Source organism: Primulina tabacum, chromosome 16 (genome assembly GCF_025594145.1).
Source record: "Primulina tabacum isolate GXHZ01 chromosome 16, ASM2559414v2, whole genome shotgun sequence".
Classification (NCBI taxonomy): domain Eukaryota; kingdom Viridiplantae; phylum Streptophyta; class Magnoliopsida; order Lamiales; family Gesneriaceae; genus Primulina; species Primulina tabacum.
Window position 1 is genome coordinate 5113458 of NC_134565.1, and position 18418 is coordinate 5131875.

The window sequence follows — 18418 nt, forward strand, 5'->3', positions numbered from 1 at the left end:
GAAACTATTTGTAAAACAAAATCCGAGATGAGATACAGATTCTAGAATTGTTTTATTGAGGTAAGTTTTCTGTTAGCCTTTGTATACATTTCTTCCTGGTTTGATATGATTCCCTATGATATGATCTGATTGCCTGGGATTTCGAGGGCGAAATCCTATCTAAGGGGGGGAGAAATGTAATGCCCGAGATTTAATTGCTGTAATCAGACGTTGATTAATTGACAGAATTGAGGTTATAGGAACTCAAATGAAGAAGCAGGGCATCGTTACATATAAGCCAAGATGTTGGACCGAACATCTTGCGCCCGAGCGGTAGAAAAGAACCAGCCCGAGCGCCAATGCACCATGAGTTTGGACAGAATGTTTGGCGCCCGAGCGGTAGAATATTACCGCCCGAGCGCCAGGAGATGATCAGTTGAGTATCTCGACAGAAATTTCCGCGCCCGAGCGGAAATTCATGACCGCCCGAGCGCGAGACGTGCAGTAGGCATACCGAGCCACTTGGCTTATTGCATGTTACGTATGTATATATATATATATATACACACACACATATACATATGTCTAATCTTCAGAAATGAAAGAAATCGAGGAAAAAAGGGAAAGAAAAGTGTTCGAAGCATAGACTTGCGACTTTTACGAAATCCGTCCGTCTGATTTTGAATCTGACTGCGGTACTGTGTTCCTATCAACGTAGACTTCAACTGGACGTAAGTTTTGCTACGTTTGAATATGATTTGAAATTATGGTATTGTCAGAATCTGATATGATTCATATATGATGTTCTCGGCATGTTAGACATCGTATAATCGAAACCGGACTGAAGAATAGATACCATATGGAATTGTTAAGATTTTCGGAGTTGAGTTGATTGAGATTTGATATCAGAATTGAATTGTTATCAAATATGAGATGTTAGAATAGATATCTGACTGATATGGTAGTGCTGGATATATTGAAATTATGACGTATGTTGTTGAAACAGAATTTGATTGAATTCTGATTATATCCAGTATTGATTGAGTGGTGTATTGATGTCGTACCCTCAATATTGTTATTGTCAGATTGAGTATTGACAGGCTTTGAGTTCGAGACTTCGACAAAGTCAGAGTATCAGAAAGAAAGGTATAAATTAATGTTGAGTTGGGATTGCACAACTCGAGTGAGGTTTGACTCGAGTCTCCCTAAATCACATACTTAGTTTATTGTATTGATATTTGTAATTGATGAGATTGATGTTTGTAGTATATTGATTTATAGTCACTGCATATATTGACTACTGATTGTTTAGTCACTGGCTGATTCGCCTAGTCACTGGCTGATTCGTCTAGTTATCGACTGATTCGTCTAAACTTTGGCTGATTCGCTTAATTTTTGGCTGATTCGTCTAGTTATTGACTGATTCGCTTAATTCTTGACTGATTCGTCAATTCTGCGGCTGTTTCGCCCAGACACTGGATATATGAATTATATCGATGCCGTTTATGGTTGATTCATTCCTATCGACTGAGATTCGATATAATTATCAATATCCAGACATTGGGATCCCTAGGTTAGAGTTAAGTCGAGTCTGAGACAACGCGTTGTTTGAGTCGAGTCTGTGATGACTAGTTGATTTACAGTTTTATATCATTCATGTTTGTTGATTTGCTACATGTTAATGATAACTGTTATATGCTTTTGTATATGTTTCTATATGATTGCATGTTTACATTGTTTATACTGGATTTATTCTCACCGGAGTTATCCGGCTGTTGTCTTGTTTTGTATGTGTGCATGACAACAGGTGGGGCTGGATCAGGATCAAGAAGAGGATGAGAGAAGACAATTAGCGTGGAGATCCGGACTAAGGAGTACATCTGTTATATCACCTGAGATGTAGTGAAGAAACAGTAGTTATTATGATTTATGATTGTACAGGATTTATACTTAGATCTGAATAGTGATCTTGCAAATGAGATAGGACTTATTTCATATGCTGCGTACTCTCGTATTTTAAAAAAAATTTAGACCCTGTTTATTTTAATTGATTAATTATTCCCAATGACGATTAAGAAGATGATTAGCGTCCGGGTCCCCACATATCCGTTGTTATCTGGCATTGTTGTTTATCTCGGGATCATAGTGTGGCTGATAGGCCTATACACATGAGACCGTAGATGTGATTGAACAATCCCGTGGTTAGTGCAGCCTTTTGAGGTGAGCGCTGGGGTTGTGTCATCTAGTTCGTTCTGTTGTGCCATCCTGTTATATCGTATCAGCTGTATGGAGGCCGAGTCAGGGGTGTTATTTCAGCACAGCTTGGCATACCTCGCATACTTGGCAGGGCGGTTTAGCTGCATGACGATGTAACTCCCCTGTGTCGTTGCTCGAGCATTATTCCAGTTGTTATCGTACCGTTTGTTGGCTCCTGTTATCCCGATTATTCGTTGAGCCTTTCATGCATTGCATATTACATTTTATTAAATGATTAAGCATGATTTATGATTATTGTTGTTATTGTTGAACTGTTTAATACCAAAATCCTAACCTCAGTTGTTTTCTGGGGGGCTGATGTGGTTGCTATTGGGCACCATGGTAGATCTCCCGAGTCGTTTTGCAGCATCAGGCCGAGGTTCCGCCAGTGGAGCTCGGGATTGAGGTTGGATTGCTTGGTTCTGATCAGTGAAGTCTCTCAGTTAGTCTATATGTATGTCTTGAGTTGTTTCAGTCTTGTATTGTAGTTTATTTGCCGGGGAGATGCCCCGTGTATCTGTAGTAGTATTTGGTTGTTTTTGTGATGCATTGAGTCGACTCTGAGATTCTTTTGATCTGGTGAATAATTGGTAAGTTTTAATTTCTGCTTAGTCCTGGCCAGTTCGGCTATAGGTTGTTTAACTTCGGTTTTTGATTTAATGACTCTAGTTGGAGTATATTTTGATATAAACTGCTATTTGAGTTTTCGGGATGTCCTACTTACGGGGAGGTCATGCCGAAATTTTTCTAGGCCCTGAAGTCCGTTTTAGAGTACATGGGCCTCACATATATAAATAAATTTACATGCTTAATTAAAAATTAAGTGAAAAAAATTTTCCATTAAAAATTTCAATACCAAAATTGAAAATGAGTCAAATTATTAAAAATTGATTGCAACTAATAATTTAAACTTATTTCCAAAAATGATATTAAACATGAACATCAAGTCAAAAAACAATAACAACAAAGAGAAAATGTAATATATGTAGATAGACAAGCAAATCGAAGATTCAACTAATATCACTGTTAAGTAATTGATAAAATTCAAAGGAACACTTTACGTAAAATTCAATTGTTTCATTAAAATTTATGCATATATCACACATATAACTAAATAGCAGCATAATTAAAATCAAACTAAAATATAGAAATAATATCAATATTAACAAAATTTTATGTACAAATCGTTATTACTCCAAATTTAAAATTACAAATAAAATTAAATTTGAATTTCTTATCTTAATACAATTGCAGGATATTCTCTACTGCTATGAAGAAAAGATATCAAAAGTGGAAAACAAAACAAAATCGTGGTACGAGATGTGAAACAATTGTATGAGAGGTATAATCAAAACAACTAATGAAGATTGTTGCCCAAAGTGTTTGGACATCAAAATCAATATAATTCTAAGCTTAGCATAACGAATAATACATAGAGTTCATTTAAAAAATCTAAAAACTAATAATATTAACACTAATATATTTTATAGATATAGTTTGACATTATCAGTCCAAGAAAATGGGCATGTTACAAAAATAACATTGTTTGAATATACTGCTACAATGTTAATTGAAATATTAGTCAATGATTTCATACAAAAGGTGAAATTATTCAATTTTTAAAATTTGAAAATATTTACTTTGTTATTATAAATCATGAGATTTCATTTAAAATAATTAAACAAAATAATAAAGTGCATTTAATCAGAGCCACACATTCGAAATGACTACTGCATCACGTTCGTCCAGGGTTCATCATTCCTCGACAAGGGATTAGGTCACCCGACAAGAGTTCATCTCTCTCGACCAAGGTTCATCTCGCTCAACCAAGATTCAGATCACTCGACCAGGGTTCAGATCACCCGACCAGGGTTCATCTCCCTCGACCAAGGTTCATCTTGCCCGAACAAGATTCACGTCACTCAACCAGGGTTCAGGTCACCCGACTAGGGTTCATCTTCTCCGACCAGGGTTCAAGTCACTCGACTAGATTTCATCTCGCTTGACAAGAGTTCTTCTTACTTAATCATCAGCAAATATCTTCCAAGATCAGGGTCCTTGCCACTGGGCCGATGGCAAGGAGACGGGCCAGCGAGTATATGTCACCATGCCTCGAAATCATTAGCTTGACAATCAGTGTCCATGACAAGATATGGGTCGTCGTGTCTACTGACAAAGCACAGGGCATGGGAAGTTGTCAGAAGAAATGGTGGCGTGGCAGATGTCTAATCAGGAACAATGTCCATGCACCATAATCGAGTCATCATCTTCCCTATAAATACTCAGGTTTTTACATTCATTTGTGACATGATATATTGCATTATATTGAATTCAATAAATTCTCTCTACTTAGTGAACCTGATATTGACTTGAGCGTCGGAGTGACCACGTCGAAAACTCTTCTAGAGCCTCGCTGACATTTTCTTATAGAGGATCGCTTGACCCGAGTCACCCCGTCAGGCCAGACCAATCCATCCGTGTTCATCCCATCAGGTCAGGTCATCCTAGCTCATTTCACCAGGCCATGCCACGCCACCTCAGCTCATCTCATCAGGCCAAGCTAAGCCAGGTCAAGCTAGGTCACTCATATCCATCTCACCAAGCCAGGCCACCCGGACCCATCTCATCAGGCCAGGACAGGCCACCCCAGCTCAACCCATCAGGAGACACCCATCCCACCAGGCCACCTGGACTCATCTCACCTAGGCCAGGCCACCCGGGTTCGTCCCATCAGGCCAGACTCATCTCATCAAATCAAAAATCTTCACAGGAAAAGTACACATATCTGGTCAGTAAATTGTCTACCCAACTCAATCTACCCGGACATCATCAGTGTAGAAGACTTTTGATATCTCAAAGAAAAAGCAGAAATGCGAAAGTCGCTACTCGCCTCATTTGATCGTAGTATTTTAGATAACTTCTAATTTAGTAACGGTTGTGTATTGGGGTTATGTTTTCAGATATTTAAATTTGATTAAATTTTAAATTTTTTTTGGGGTTAAGATTGTGTATTGGGGTTATGTTTTTAGGTATTTAAATTTGTTTAAGTTTTTTGTTCCAAAAAAAAAATTGTTAAGTTTTATGATCTTTACATTGTGGTTTAAATTACAATTAAATTTACACAGAAGGTTTTCGTTTTTTAAATATTTTACAAAGATGCCGATGCAATTTGTCCATTATATGCATATGATTAATATTCAAGACGTCCACATACACCCTTGTCAGACTTTCTATAATAAATGTCATTTAGTATCAGCAACTCGATGAAATATGAGAAACGTTGCATACTTGATGCATGATTGATACGAATGAATGAAATAAAACATGAATAAAATTAATATTGAAATAGAATGAAGATGCGAATGAAATAATAATTATATTTCATTCCAATAATGGGTACTGAATGAAACGAAAAATGAATTAAATGAAATTATTTGAAATAATCAAATTTTTAATTAAAAATTCAAAATAATTGTTGGGTTTAGAAAGTCTAGCAATCTTGATTTTGATGATAACAAAATTGTTATTGTGATTCGATCATATTTACTCAAGTGTGAAGTTGCTAACACGAGATGAAATCTGAAACTCGAATTTAGCCAAACTGAAAACCTGACGAGTTGTAGTCTTTGAGTTATATCTCACAGCTCGCTGATGCAAATGACCAACCACCAAAACTAATGAAAAAAACCTCAATATGGGCCAAATTGTGTTTCACGTTAGTTGGGATAAATAAGGTGTTATCTAGGCAAAAAGATGCCAGCAATGCTTGTCAATTTGGTTTATCAGCAAGGATCAGTTGGATATGAGTAATTGCGGTATTTTGGTCGGTATGATCTGCTCGATTATCCAAATGAAACATCTTGAAGATCAACTACAAGATTTTGAAAGTAGATTCAAAGCATGTACAATCTACATGAAGAAATTAGCTAGAATGAGAGCAAACCCAAGTGTGATGATACATTTATATATACAAACACTGTAAAAATCATCACACACAATCACTCACACACACATACATGATAATTGAGTTTCAAAGTTTAGATGAGCGAGTATTCATATAAAGACATTAAATATTGCGTTTGTAGTCTTGGCATAAGAGACGTTAAATATTATGCATGTTGTGAGGTTGCGACCTACAATCAAGAGTGTGCTAGGAGTTTCAATTAAGAAAAAGATAAGTTCTAAGTTGAAATAGATTTGTGCACAGAGTTGTATAAATCAAAGTCTTCTATTAGATCATTCCCAAGAAAAAGAAGAGATGACGTGTGAGTTGTTAATCTCCGAATATCCATAAACAAATTCGTGTCTAATTATTTACCGTATTTACTTAGGCAAAAACTTGTGTGAGACGGTATCACGGGTCGTATTTTGTGAGACAGATCTCTTATTTGGGTCATCCATGAAAAAATATTACTTTTTATGCTAAGAGTATTACCTTTATTGTGAATATCGGTAGGATTGACTCGTCTCACAGATAAAGACTCGTGAGACCGTCTCACAAGAGACCTGCTCATTTACTTATTATTACTACTGTTTTTATGATGCATTGTTAAAGCAATTTATTTGTATTTCAAATAAAAAAATATTGCATACCAAATGTTTGATAAAATGCTTTAACCAAACGCATTCAACTTGCATATATTTTAAATACTTTAAAAAAATGTTTAATTGATTTTTACGAATGATTATTTTGAGTGTCTTCTACTTGATTTGAAAGTCAAAATCAATTTAAATTATCATTATTCAATATTTAAAAAATTGACATATTATAACTCAATGATTATCCTCTATCGGTCCTAATAATAATTTACTCAAGAAATATTATTATTTTTGTTATTATTATTATTGTGAGATGGTCTCATATATATATATATTTATTCATGAGACGAATCAATCATGTCTATATATACAATAAAGGTGATATTTTTGGTAGACAAATAATAATTTTTCATGAGTGACTCAAATAGAAAATCAGTATCACAAAATTGACGCGTGTGAGCATCTCACATAAATTTTTGTGTATTATTTATTATTGTTCTTATTACGATTATGAATATATAGATTTAAATTAGTTAAACTAAATAAGGTAAAAATTTTATAAAATAAGTAAGAATTGAGAGTTGAGAATGACCATTAGAATAAAAAAATTGGGTGAAATGGTCATTTTATTCTCATTTTCAGTTCAATGTCTCAACAAGCATGAACATAAATAATGAGATATGAATGCTCATTTCATTATCTTCTACCAAACACGCCATTAGGATTTAAAATCATGACTCTTAATTATGATTTCGTGTCAAAAATATTTTTCTAAAAAATTCCCAACTGTAAAAAAAATGCAATAATAAATATTCATATGCATCAACATGTACTAACCACACACGTTATGATATGTTCCTCCGTAGAATTTCACGATATTCATGAAGAAACACAATATGACCAGAAAATAAAAATAATTAATTTCATATGAATTTACCAAAATACACTTTGAATTTCACAGGATTCAAATTCATATGATAATATAATAATTAAAATTAAAATTAGTCCTAATATAAAACATTATTAAACCGAAAATAAAATAAAACCGTAGGCCCGTAAAAAGTCAAAATACACTTCTAATTATGAATTACTTTCTGAATCCGGAACTGAGTTCAGGTCAAACCCCCTCCTCTCCGCCCTCCTGCCGCCTCCAACCCTAACGCCGCCTTGAGCCACCTCGGCCAGAACCGCCGGACCGGGGCAGCTTCCTGCCACGTTGCTGTTGGAAGAAGCGCCTCCATTCTTGAAATACTTGACAGCCACACGCATCCTCCTCAGGATCGTGAAGAACTCGTCCACTTCCTGCTCCGTCGGCTGCGGCTGCGGAGCCTCCTCTTCGATCTCCTCCTTGACGGCCCTCTTCCTCTTTCTTGCGGCCCGCTCCATCCCCTTTTCTTCTCTCTGGGTCACGCTGTATCAATCTATATATGCATAAAGGTGTAGTGTAATAAAGAAGGAAGACTTTGGAGACTATAAGCATATATTTTTCGTTCCATGTTTCTTGGTTATAATTAAATATAGAGATGATAATTCTACGAGCTCATGAAATTTAATTTAATTTAATTTTTTGTATAATTTTTTTTTAAAATTTAGTTTATTTTTTAATTAACCAAAATAAATTTAATTTATTTGATATTCGCATCGCATCTTATAATATTTACATATCAGAAAGTTAAATTCGAAAACATTAAATATAAGGAGATACAAATGAAAAAAAAAAACCCAATTAATAAACTATAATAGATATTTTGTGAAATTGTCGCATACAAAAATAAATTATAGTAGATTTTTTTGTGATAAGAGAGACGAATCAAATCAATTTATATTCGAAATAAAAAATATTAATTTTTATAAATATAGTATTTTTTATAATTTAATAAAATATGACATCTGTCTTGTAAAAATTACTGTAAAGAATACAGAGACTTAATAGCAACATTATTCTCTAGCTGGGGAAGGTTTTGGTATTATGGTTAAAATTGAGTCTTTGAGATTTTGTTATTCTCGGGTTCAAGTCCCTTTGATTGCAGGTGGTTTTTCTGATCTATTTTGATAGATTTAATTGTTTTTTTTACTTGCATTGCTCAAGATAAGTGATTCTCGGTTCTACGCTCAAGTCCAGTTCACTGTACATGTATGATAGTGTGTGTGTGTGTATATATATATATATATATATATATATATAAAAGGTAAAAGATTCGCAGTATTTAATAATGTAGTCTAATAGTTAAATTATTTAGTGTGGACATTCGATTCCCTGAGTCAATAACAATGTTAAACTAGCGGTCTAACAAAAAACGAGATTTTTCTTTTAATTTTTTTTTTTGAGTTTAATTTAATTTGTTAGCTAGAAAGTATCAATGATGAAATCTATAAACCTTTAAATAAATTGGTCCACTTATTTATTATTACATTATGACTTTATAAAAAAAAGTCAATTTCATTGCTTGGAAGAAAAAAAACATATTATACTTAAAAGGGTGCGAAAAAAACCGATGTTATCATACAATAAATATCGATATTTTATTGTATCGAAATTTCGATATCATATGGTGTTGATATGAAATTTTGAAAATTTCGATGTATTAGTATATATCAAAATTTACCAACATATCATAATTAATAGTGTGAGATCTATTGATAATAAGATTCATTATAATTTTTCATATAACGAAAATTTTGTTACTGTACGAGGACCACCCCTATATATATACCTTTTCTCTTTGAACTAAAATAAAAAATTTCGATAATATTTTATTATTACTTAATTTTAAAAATTCATTGACTCACGACAGTTTCAATGAGAAACCCTCTTTAATTGAAAAAAAGTGTATATTAGAATTGAATTTTTTTAATATATGAAACATACAAAAAAATGGTATATATTTATTATTCGAAATATGAAGATTAAGATTAGGTGGAGGTGACGTCTTTGTATGTGTCAGCGACTCAGCGTCATCATTTTTCATGGACTGAAGCTTGTCTTATGGTCAACTTATTTATGTATATAAATAATTTAATATAATAAAAATTAATAGTTAATATATTATTAATTTGATTGATAAATAATAATTTTTTAATTTTAATTGATAAATTTTGAGATAAAATAATAACTTAACATTTTGTTTTTTTAATAATTAATAAATATTAATAATATTATTTATTTAGGACAATATTGTAATTTAAATTCAATAATTTGATTAATATAAAATAAATAATTAATAGATGAGTAAATAATAATACGAAAAATTATAAAAAAAAAATTCATTATATTACTGTGCCTTAACATATTTCATTTTCAATAAAACAATAAAATATTTAACATGTCAATTTTCTACGCAACTTCTCCAACCTGATGCGGAAAAAAAATCGTCGATCTTGTATTTTGTAGTATTATATTACTTTATATTGACTTGACTAAACATGAACCGTTGATCTTATATTTGGGATACCCTTTGCAGTGGATGGTTGAATTTTCCTATACACACACAAAATAAAAACTATTTCATTTAGGAAAAAAAAAAAAAGAGAAATTAGAGAAAAGTTCAATTTTAGCTTGTAAGTTGGTTATTTTTGAGTTTTAGTTATGTAATTTGTCAAAATTTTGTTTTCATAAATCAACTTTAATTTTTTAGTTTTAGTTTTTTGTCCGAAATCATTAAATCCATCAGATATTGCTTATTTAACACTAATGTTTTCTTGCATAGTATATGTGAGAAGAATAAAACTTATTTTATACATATTAAAATATATCTAAACTAAAATATAGAGAAAAACACACTTTTTTTTTGTTCTATTTTGAAGTATTATACGTCGCTTTGTTTTATTTTTGATTGGATGAATTTTAATGTAAGTAAAAAAAGGAATGTGCCACATAGGATTAGAATATGTGTCAAATAAATCATATCTAATGTATTTAGTTATGTCAGACAAAAAAAACGATATAAATCAAAAAATATCTAATTCAATATATTAAAACCAACTTTTGACATATTACATATCTAAAACTCAAATTAGTTCAGCTTACATTACTAAAATTATAATTTTTTTTAAAAAAAATATATTGTGAGGGGATTAAATAGATAATGGACCTATTCCATGTTAGCTGCTGTAGGGATGTAAACGAACCAAACCGTTTGTTAGTTATTCGAAGCTCGATTCGATAAAAGCTCGTTTGAGCTCGTTTAATGAGGCTCGTTAAGATAAACAAACCAAACTCAAGCTTTACAGTATTTGGCTCGTTAGCTCGTGAACATGTTCGTTGATAAGTTCATTAGTAATCTTTTAGATGAAAAAATAATAGTTTTGAGATTTAATTTATTGATTTTGCATATTATTTATGAAATATATATAAAAATCTATTAAATTTATTTATTATAATAAATTTATAAATTTTAATAAGAATAATATATTTTTCTTTAAATATATAATTTATTTTTTAATTAATTTAATAAACATTTAAATGTATAATTCATATTTATTAAGTTTGTTGAGGCTCGATAAAAGGCTTGAAATAAGCTCGTGAGTCATGCATATATTCGTTAAATAAAGCTCGAGCTCGGCTCGATTATAAACGAACCAAGCTCAAACATTCAAGAGTTCGGCACGGCTCGACTCGAGTACATCCCTAAGCTGCTGTTTGTTTAATTGCAATAAATAGTCAATTACTATAATTGTTGCTTTTAATTCTTATTAATAATAATTTATTTTGGAGTGGGTGAGTGGCGCCACTGTGTTGGCCTATTCATTGGACTTTATTACTCATTATACTCTGATACATACATTTTTTTTTTCTAAAAAAATCAATTGCTAAAAAATTTGACATTACTTTTATCTATCTTCATTCAAGGACTATAATGAATGCTCTAATTGACATAAAAATAAATTTTTCTATTAGTTTTTCTTATTTTGGTTTTGTGATCTATTAATTTTTAAAAGTTTGGAATAAGTTACTTTTGAATTTTTTTGTCGTTCGGTTTTATTTTGTTGAACTGTTTATCTGATATTGTAAAATATTGATGTGATATCAAAATTGATATTATATCTCTTTATTTTAAAATAATAACAAATATTTTCTAAAATGCCACCTCAATTAATCCCCTAGATATATTGTAAGGCCCTGTAATTAATTATCCGGTAATTTGACATAATTAGAATAATTATTGAGTTGTAAATTAAAATAATTATTTATGCCAAATAAATTCTAGAAGTGTGTTAAAAATATGTATTTTAGAATATCGGAGAATTTAACGATATAAAATACATATAGAGTTTAAATAACACACGAGAGCAAAATAAATACAGACCGGGATAGATGGGCTTGAGTTACTATTTTAGTAACCAAATACACAATATATATATATACATATACATACACACAACTTACCTTTAAAAGAAGGAAAAAGGAAAGAGAGAAGAAGAAAACCCATTTTCCTCAACCCAATTTTCGCAACACATGTAGCAGGTGCGGGAAAGTTGCGATATCTCCTCCGTCCGGTGTCCAAATCTCAATCGGTCTAAAGGGGTGTCTTCCTAACATCCTAGGCTTCGATTAAAGTCAGAAATCGCGAAGTTTGAGCAAGGATTCGGGTAGATCGAAGCTGATCTTCCGGTGCTCTGTTTCTGCGCGAATTCTTCCGGTTTTGGGGTGAGAGTTTTGGTGTTGCTGCGATTTTTACAACTTGAATTTGTAGAAATGACTCAAAAAGAACTTGTAGCTCTGTTTGTTAGCTTTCTATAGCCGCTAGAATCATCGAATTTGGATAAGAAACGGAATTGATATGATTTTTCTACCAAAATGTGTCAAATCGAATTCTGAAATGGTGCTGTGCAGAACACCTACTGTAATTCGAGTTTTTGTCAATTATGCGCTCGGATTCTGGACTTGTGATTCAAAAAAAAAGTTTTAGAGCTATGTGTTATCTTCGTAATGATATAAGATTCGTTAAATTTCATTAAGAATTGAGCAAGTTATGCTTATTTTTCCGAAACTGCTCAGTACGAGATTCTGCCCGAAAATATGTTGAGTGGCAGTGTCTTCTTGATAATTCTGGGATTTATCTATTAGGATTCTGGAAATAGTTTCTTCTAGAAAAAGTTAGATATTCGAGTATCTTTCATTTCCATTTGGCGGATATTGATTTGAGTTAATATTGAGCGAGATACGAATTTTATGCTCTTTTGTGCCAAATTGGACATTGGTATGGAATGTAGTTCATGATCGGTTTATTGTTGCTTTGTTTAGGCCAAGGGTCTTGAAGTGAAGTTGTTATTGGATTGTCAAGTTGGTATAGGTATGTTACAGCTCGGTAACATACGACGGTAAAACATAAATTATGTTTAATTGTCATTCTGTGTTACATGGATCGTGTTTATGACTTGTTGACTGTTGTAAATTGTTAAATGCCTTCATTGTGATATATGTTTATTTATTATGACATATTATTGGCATTTAGCATTGGGCATACAGTTATGACATTCATGTTGAGCCCTATCGTTCTTGTTAGCCATTGTTGATATCCGTTGTTATCTGGCACTGTTGTTTATCTCGGGATCATTGTGTGGCTGATAGGCCTATACACATGATACTGTAGATGTGATTGAACAATCCCGTGGTTAGTGCAGCCTTTTGAGGTGAGCGCTGGGATTGTGTCATCTAGTTCGTTTTGTTGTGCCATCCTGTTATATCGTATCAGTTGTATGGAGGCCGAGTCAGGGGTGTTATTCAGCACAGCTTGGCATACCTCGCATACTTGGCAGGGCGGTTTAGCTGCATGGCGATGTAGCTCCCCTGTGTTGTTGCTCGAGCATTATTCCAGTTGTTATCGTACCGTTTGTTGGCTCCTGTGATCCCGATTATTCGTTGAGCCTTTCATGCATTGCATATTACATTTTATTATATGATTATGCATGATTTATGTTTATTGTTGTTATTGTTGAACTGTTTCATACCAGAATCCTAACCTCAGTTGTTTACTGGGGGGCTGCTGTGGTTGCTATTGGGCGCCATGGTAGATCTCCCGAGTCGTTTTGCAGCATCAGGCCGAGGTTCCACCAGTGGAGCTCAGGATTGAGGTTGGATTGCTTGGTTCTGTTCAGTGGAGTCTCCCAGTTGGTCATGTATGTCTTGAGTTTGTTCAGTCTTGTATTGTAGTTTATTTGTCGGGGAGATTCTCCGTGTATCTGTATTGATATTTGGTTGTTCTGGTTATGTTCTGAGGCGACTCTGTGATTTTAATGATCTGGCGAGTATTTGGTAAGTTTTAAATTCTGTTTAGTCCTGGCCAGTGCGGCTATAGGTTGTTGACTTTGGTTTTGTTTTAATGACTCTAGTTGGAGTATATTTTGATATAAAATGCTGCTTGAGTTTTCGGGATGTCCTACTTACGGGGAGGTCATGCCGAAATTTTTCTAGGCCCTGAGGTCCGTTTTAAAGTATTTTAAACCTTTTTCCGCTGCAGTTTTAAATCAAACCATTATTGTTTGATCATTAATTGTCATTAGATTAAATGTGCCTCACATATATACTATTATTATTTCATATTATCTCTTTATTTTAAAGTAATAACAAATATTTTCTAAAATGCCACCTCAATTAATCCCCTTGATATATACTATTATTATTTCATATTATTTATTAACATTCCTCAGAATTATTCAATTAAAGAAGATCTTCTTTTGTGTTTTATGTCGCATTTTGTAAACGCGATTTTAACAAGCGAATCAAAACCCCGTCCAAAGCCCTTGTTGCCACGTGAAACGTTGCTTCCGTTTCCATCGCAGCTAGTCTTGCATCATTCTCCTTCGTTTACTGTAATTCGCGGTTTATCGTTTTCTCATCGATTCAGTTAGATATGTGAAGTTTTCTGTTGATTTTTTCTTTCTTTTTTGTTTAGGAAATCAACGGAAAATTAAATTCATGCTGGTTGTGGGAGCAGCCGCAATGTGAAACAGAAATGTTCGGTGGTGAAGGCAGGTCCAAAGAGAGTAGCTTTCGACAGAAAGTGTAGAGAAGCTTTGCTTTCGGGCATCAGTAAGCTTGCTGATGCTGTATCGGTGACCCTTGGACCTAAAGGTTTTTATAATCTCATCACTTCTCTTATTTTCTCTTCATTTCACTTTACTATTTCATTTATTTTTGATTTTGTTAGCTAGGATTTTTGTCTCTTATTTTGTTGCTTGAGTGTTAAAATAATTGTCTTGTGCTGCTCGTTGAGTTGTTGCAACTTATAATTTAATTAGTGCCAGTGAATGAGTTAATCATCAAGACGTTCAATTATTTTGCACCAAGTTACTGCTAAGAGATACTGGTTTTATGTTGATTTCACTGGGAGAAATGTGGTTCTTTCAGAATCTGATTCACTTAAAGCGATTAACGACGGTGTTACTATTGCCAATGCCATGGAGCTGTCTGACCCGATTGAAAATATAGGAGAATTGCTACAAGAGGTTGGATACGCTATGCGTATCTATCTAATTTTTACTTGAGTCCGCAGCATTCGATCTTTGTTAAAATTGCATTGATCAAGGTCATGGCTCTTGCAGGTTGCTATAAAAAAAACGGGGTGGATCTGGGATGGTATGACAACTTCAATTATACTGGCTCGAGAAATGATTCAATCTGGACTTCTGGTGCCAACCCTGTAGCTTTCAGAAAAGGAATGGAGAAAACAGTGAAAGAATTGGTCAAAAGTTTGAAGGAAAATAGTTATCTGTAAAACGAAGCAAAGAAATCGAAGGCATGATTTCTTTTGAATATTTTTATCCAGTTTGATGAAATATGTTTTGATTTGATTCATGCAACGATTTTGTTCTCTTTATAGCTGCCGGAAATGATAAATTTATTGCTGAAGCGATGATTAAAATTGGTCCTGATGGATTAGTATCTGTTGAATCTTCTTCGTCGTCATACACTTCAGTGATAGTTGAAGAAGGAATGAAGGTCATGGTGCGAATAATATAGCCCATAAGCTAGTCCCCTGCAACCATTTTCCTGCGGCAATTCTTAGGTTTCCGCATCTTAAAAAATACGACCTCCTTTATCCTAGAGATTCTGTTTTTTTTTTTTAATTATAGTGACCGAACAAAAGGAGATCTTGGCTTTCTTCATCATTACCAGCATGTTATCAAAAGATATAACATTCTCTTCTATATTCATGCACAAACTTGGAATTTCGATTGACGAAGTATCAATTCTATTGGTTGTTATCATTGTTTCCATTAAACAAACATGTACAAATTTAAATTTTAGCTCTTCTAGGGTTCATTTGTTCTTGGTTTAAGGCTGTTCCTTATCAACCCTATTTGGCTTTCAATAATTTTTTTGCGCTTATTTACTAATTTTCTTCTCCTTTGAGTTTTCATTGTTTTCTTGATTTCTCCAGGCATTCTTTTCTTACAGATAGATAAAGGGTACACGTCTCCTCATTTGATCACCAACAAGGGCAAATCTATAGTTGAGTTTGACAATGCTAAAATTCTTGTGACTGATCTAAAGATATCCGAAGTGAGAGAGATTGTTCCTTTGCTGGAAAAGGGCACACAGTTGAGTGTCCCTTTGCTGATAATTGCTGAAGACATTTCTTGACAAGTGCTGGAAATTCTAGTTGTCAATAAAATGCAAGGCATGCTTAATGCTGCTGCGATAAAGTGTCCTGGTTTTGGAGAAGCGAAAAAAGCTATTTTGCAAGATATCGCGCTTATGGCAGGTAATCTTGTTTGCTGTCTCAGGTTTCACAAAAAAAATTTGGATCCATGAAGGCAGGGAATAAAAAGTATCAACTGCGATGATTATCGCAATACGCACATCCATTTCGATTTTCTATTTAATCTTTCAATTTACTACCAAAATTGAGTTTTTACTGTTTGTTGTCGGTTGTCCATTCTCCAATATGAAGTCTTTGTATTTAGTTGCATCAACATATTTTTTTGCTTTTCAAGTGAAACAATGTACATTTTGCTCCTGTTCATTAATTTGTCTCAGTTTATTACTGTATTGTAATCAGGAGCTGATTTTATCTCTGGAGATTTGGGCCTGACTCTTGAATGTGCAACTTCCGATCAGCTCGGTGTCGCACAAAGAGTAACCATAACGAGCAATTGCACAACTATAATTGCTGATCCTTCTACTAAAGCTGAAATACAGGTAAGAATTTTACAGATAAAGAAGGGTCTAGCTGAGACTGATAGCAAAGATCTGGCAGAAAAGCTGTCTGCAAGAATTGCAAAGTTCTGGGGTGGGGTCGCAATAATTAAGGTAGGAGCTCAAATGGAGATGGAATTTACAGATCGGAAATTGAGGATGCAAAAAGTGGCACTTTTTCTGCTATGGCCGAAGGCGTGGTGCCTGGTGGTGGAGCAACCTTTGTACATCTCTCTTGAAAAATACCTATACTAAAGAAGGTTTTCAAGATTCAGATGAGAAAATTGGTGCAGACATTGTTGGAATGGTACGTTGCTTGTTATTCTTGACTGTTTTTTAAGTCTTCTTGCGTATTCTTGCATCACATATTTCATTCATAACTTCATTTAGGGGTTAGAGTTGCACGTTTTTTTTGGATCATATGGAACAAACATAAAGGCATAGGAAACGTTATTTAATTTTATATTTTATTTCCTGTATGACTAGAAACCTGCAGGTTTCTCCTTGTTATGTGTTTTTAATTTGCACCTTCGCTATTTAATATGAATGTGTGTCGGTTTGTTTCTGGATAAATTTTAAATTGGGACTTCATTTTTCTGGTTCTTTCATCTAGAATTCTTCTTGATTGCACCTGCAAAATTCATTGCAGCAAATGCAGGGGTTGATGGAGATGTAGTTGTGGAGAAAAATTTTATCTTCTGACTCGAGAGTAGGGTATAATGTGATGAATGGGAGATACAAAGATCTGATAGCTGCTGGAGTTATTGATCCTTGTCGCGTTTCAAGATGTGCACTTCAGAATGTTGTCTCGTTTGCAGGTATGGTCCTTACCACTCAAGCCATTCTGGTGGAGTAAACAAGGAAAACGAAACCAATTCTCCCTCATGTACCTGGGATATCGCCTTAAAACTGAAAATAGGCAAAATCCTCAAGAGTAAATTGAAGGCAAAAGAACACATTTTTGTTGGGATGAACGACACAGGTTTTAACTAAATGAAATGTCTCCATGGGTACGTATTTTCGAGACCTCAGCAAACTGAATTTCAGCAGACTCGTGTTTTGTGTTCAAGCTGTTCTTTGCATGCGTAAGCTTGCCTTCAACAACCAAAATCGAGAGATTGCGACCCTTAAGTTCAACTTGCTAAGGAACGACAAAAAGCAAGAACATTACATCGCCAACTTCATGGTGCTATAGATAGGTTGCAAGAGCAATATAACTATTTGCACCTCGTTGTGGAAAACATGAAAAAAGAGGAAGAAGCACCTATGGACGTTGCTGAAGAGAAAAATGATGATGGAGACATGATAGATTAAGCTAGTTTAGTACTATGATTGTAATAAAAAAATCTGTTATGAAAAGCTTTAAGTGTAACCTTCTATTTTTAAATAAAAACTTGATTATTATCTTTATATTAAAATAAATTTTTGTTTCAAAAAATTTGAATCTATCAAGTATTTTATAAACCTATAAGCTAAACCATTTTTCACATTTCTCATGTATAG

At 33.5% G+C, this 18418-nt stretch overlaps 2 long non-coding RNA genes and 1 pseudogene across 3 annotated transcripts in view; 2 read left to right on the forward strand and 1 right to left on the reverse strand.

The window, feature by feature from the left end:
• The window catches only part of LOC142529526 (uncharacterized), a 116483-nt gene extending 103320 nt beyond the window's left edge, over positions 1-13163 (forward strand). For both annotated transcript variants that reach the window (XR_012815917.1, XR_012815919.1), the window contains exon 7: positions 13019-13163. This is a non-coding gene — a long non-coding RNA (uncharacterized LOC142529526). The remainder of the gene's footprint in view (positions 1-13018) is intronic.
• Positions 12512-18418, reverse strand: part of LOC142529527 (uncharacterized) — an 83794-nt gene continuing 77887 nt past the window's right edge. Inside the window, exon 2 of the long non-coding RNA XR_012815920.1 lies at positions 12512-14288. This is a non-coding gene — a long non-coding RNA (uncharacterized LOC142529527). The remainder of the gene's footprint in view (positions 14289-18418) is intronic.
• On the forward strand, positions 14715-18331 carry LOC142529825 (chaperonin 60 subunit alpha 2, chloroplastic-like; annotated as a pseudogene).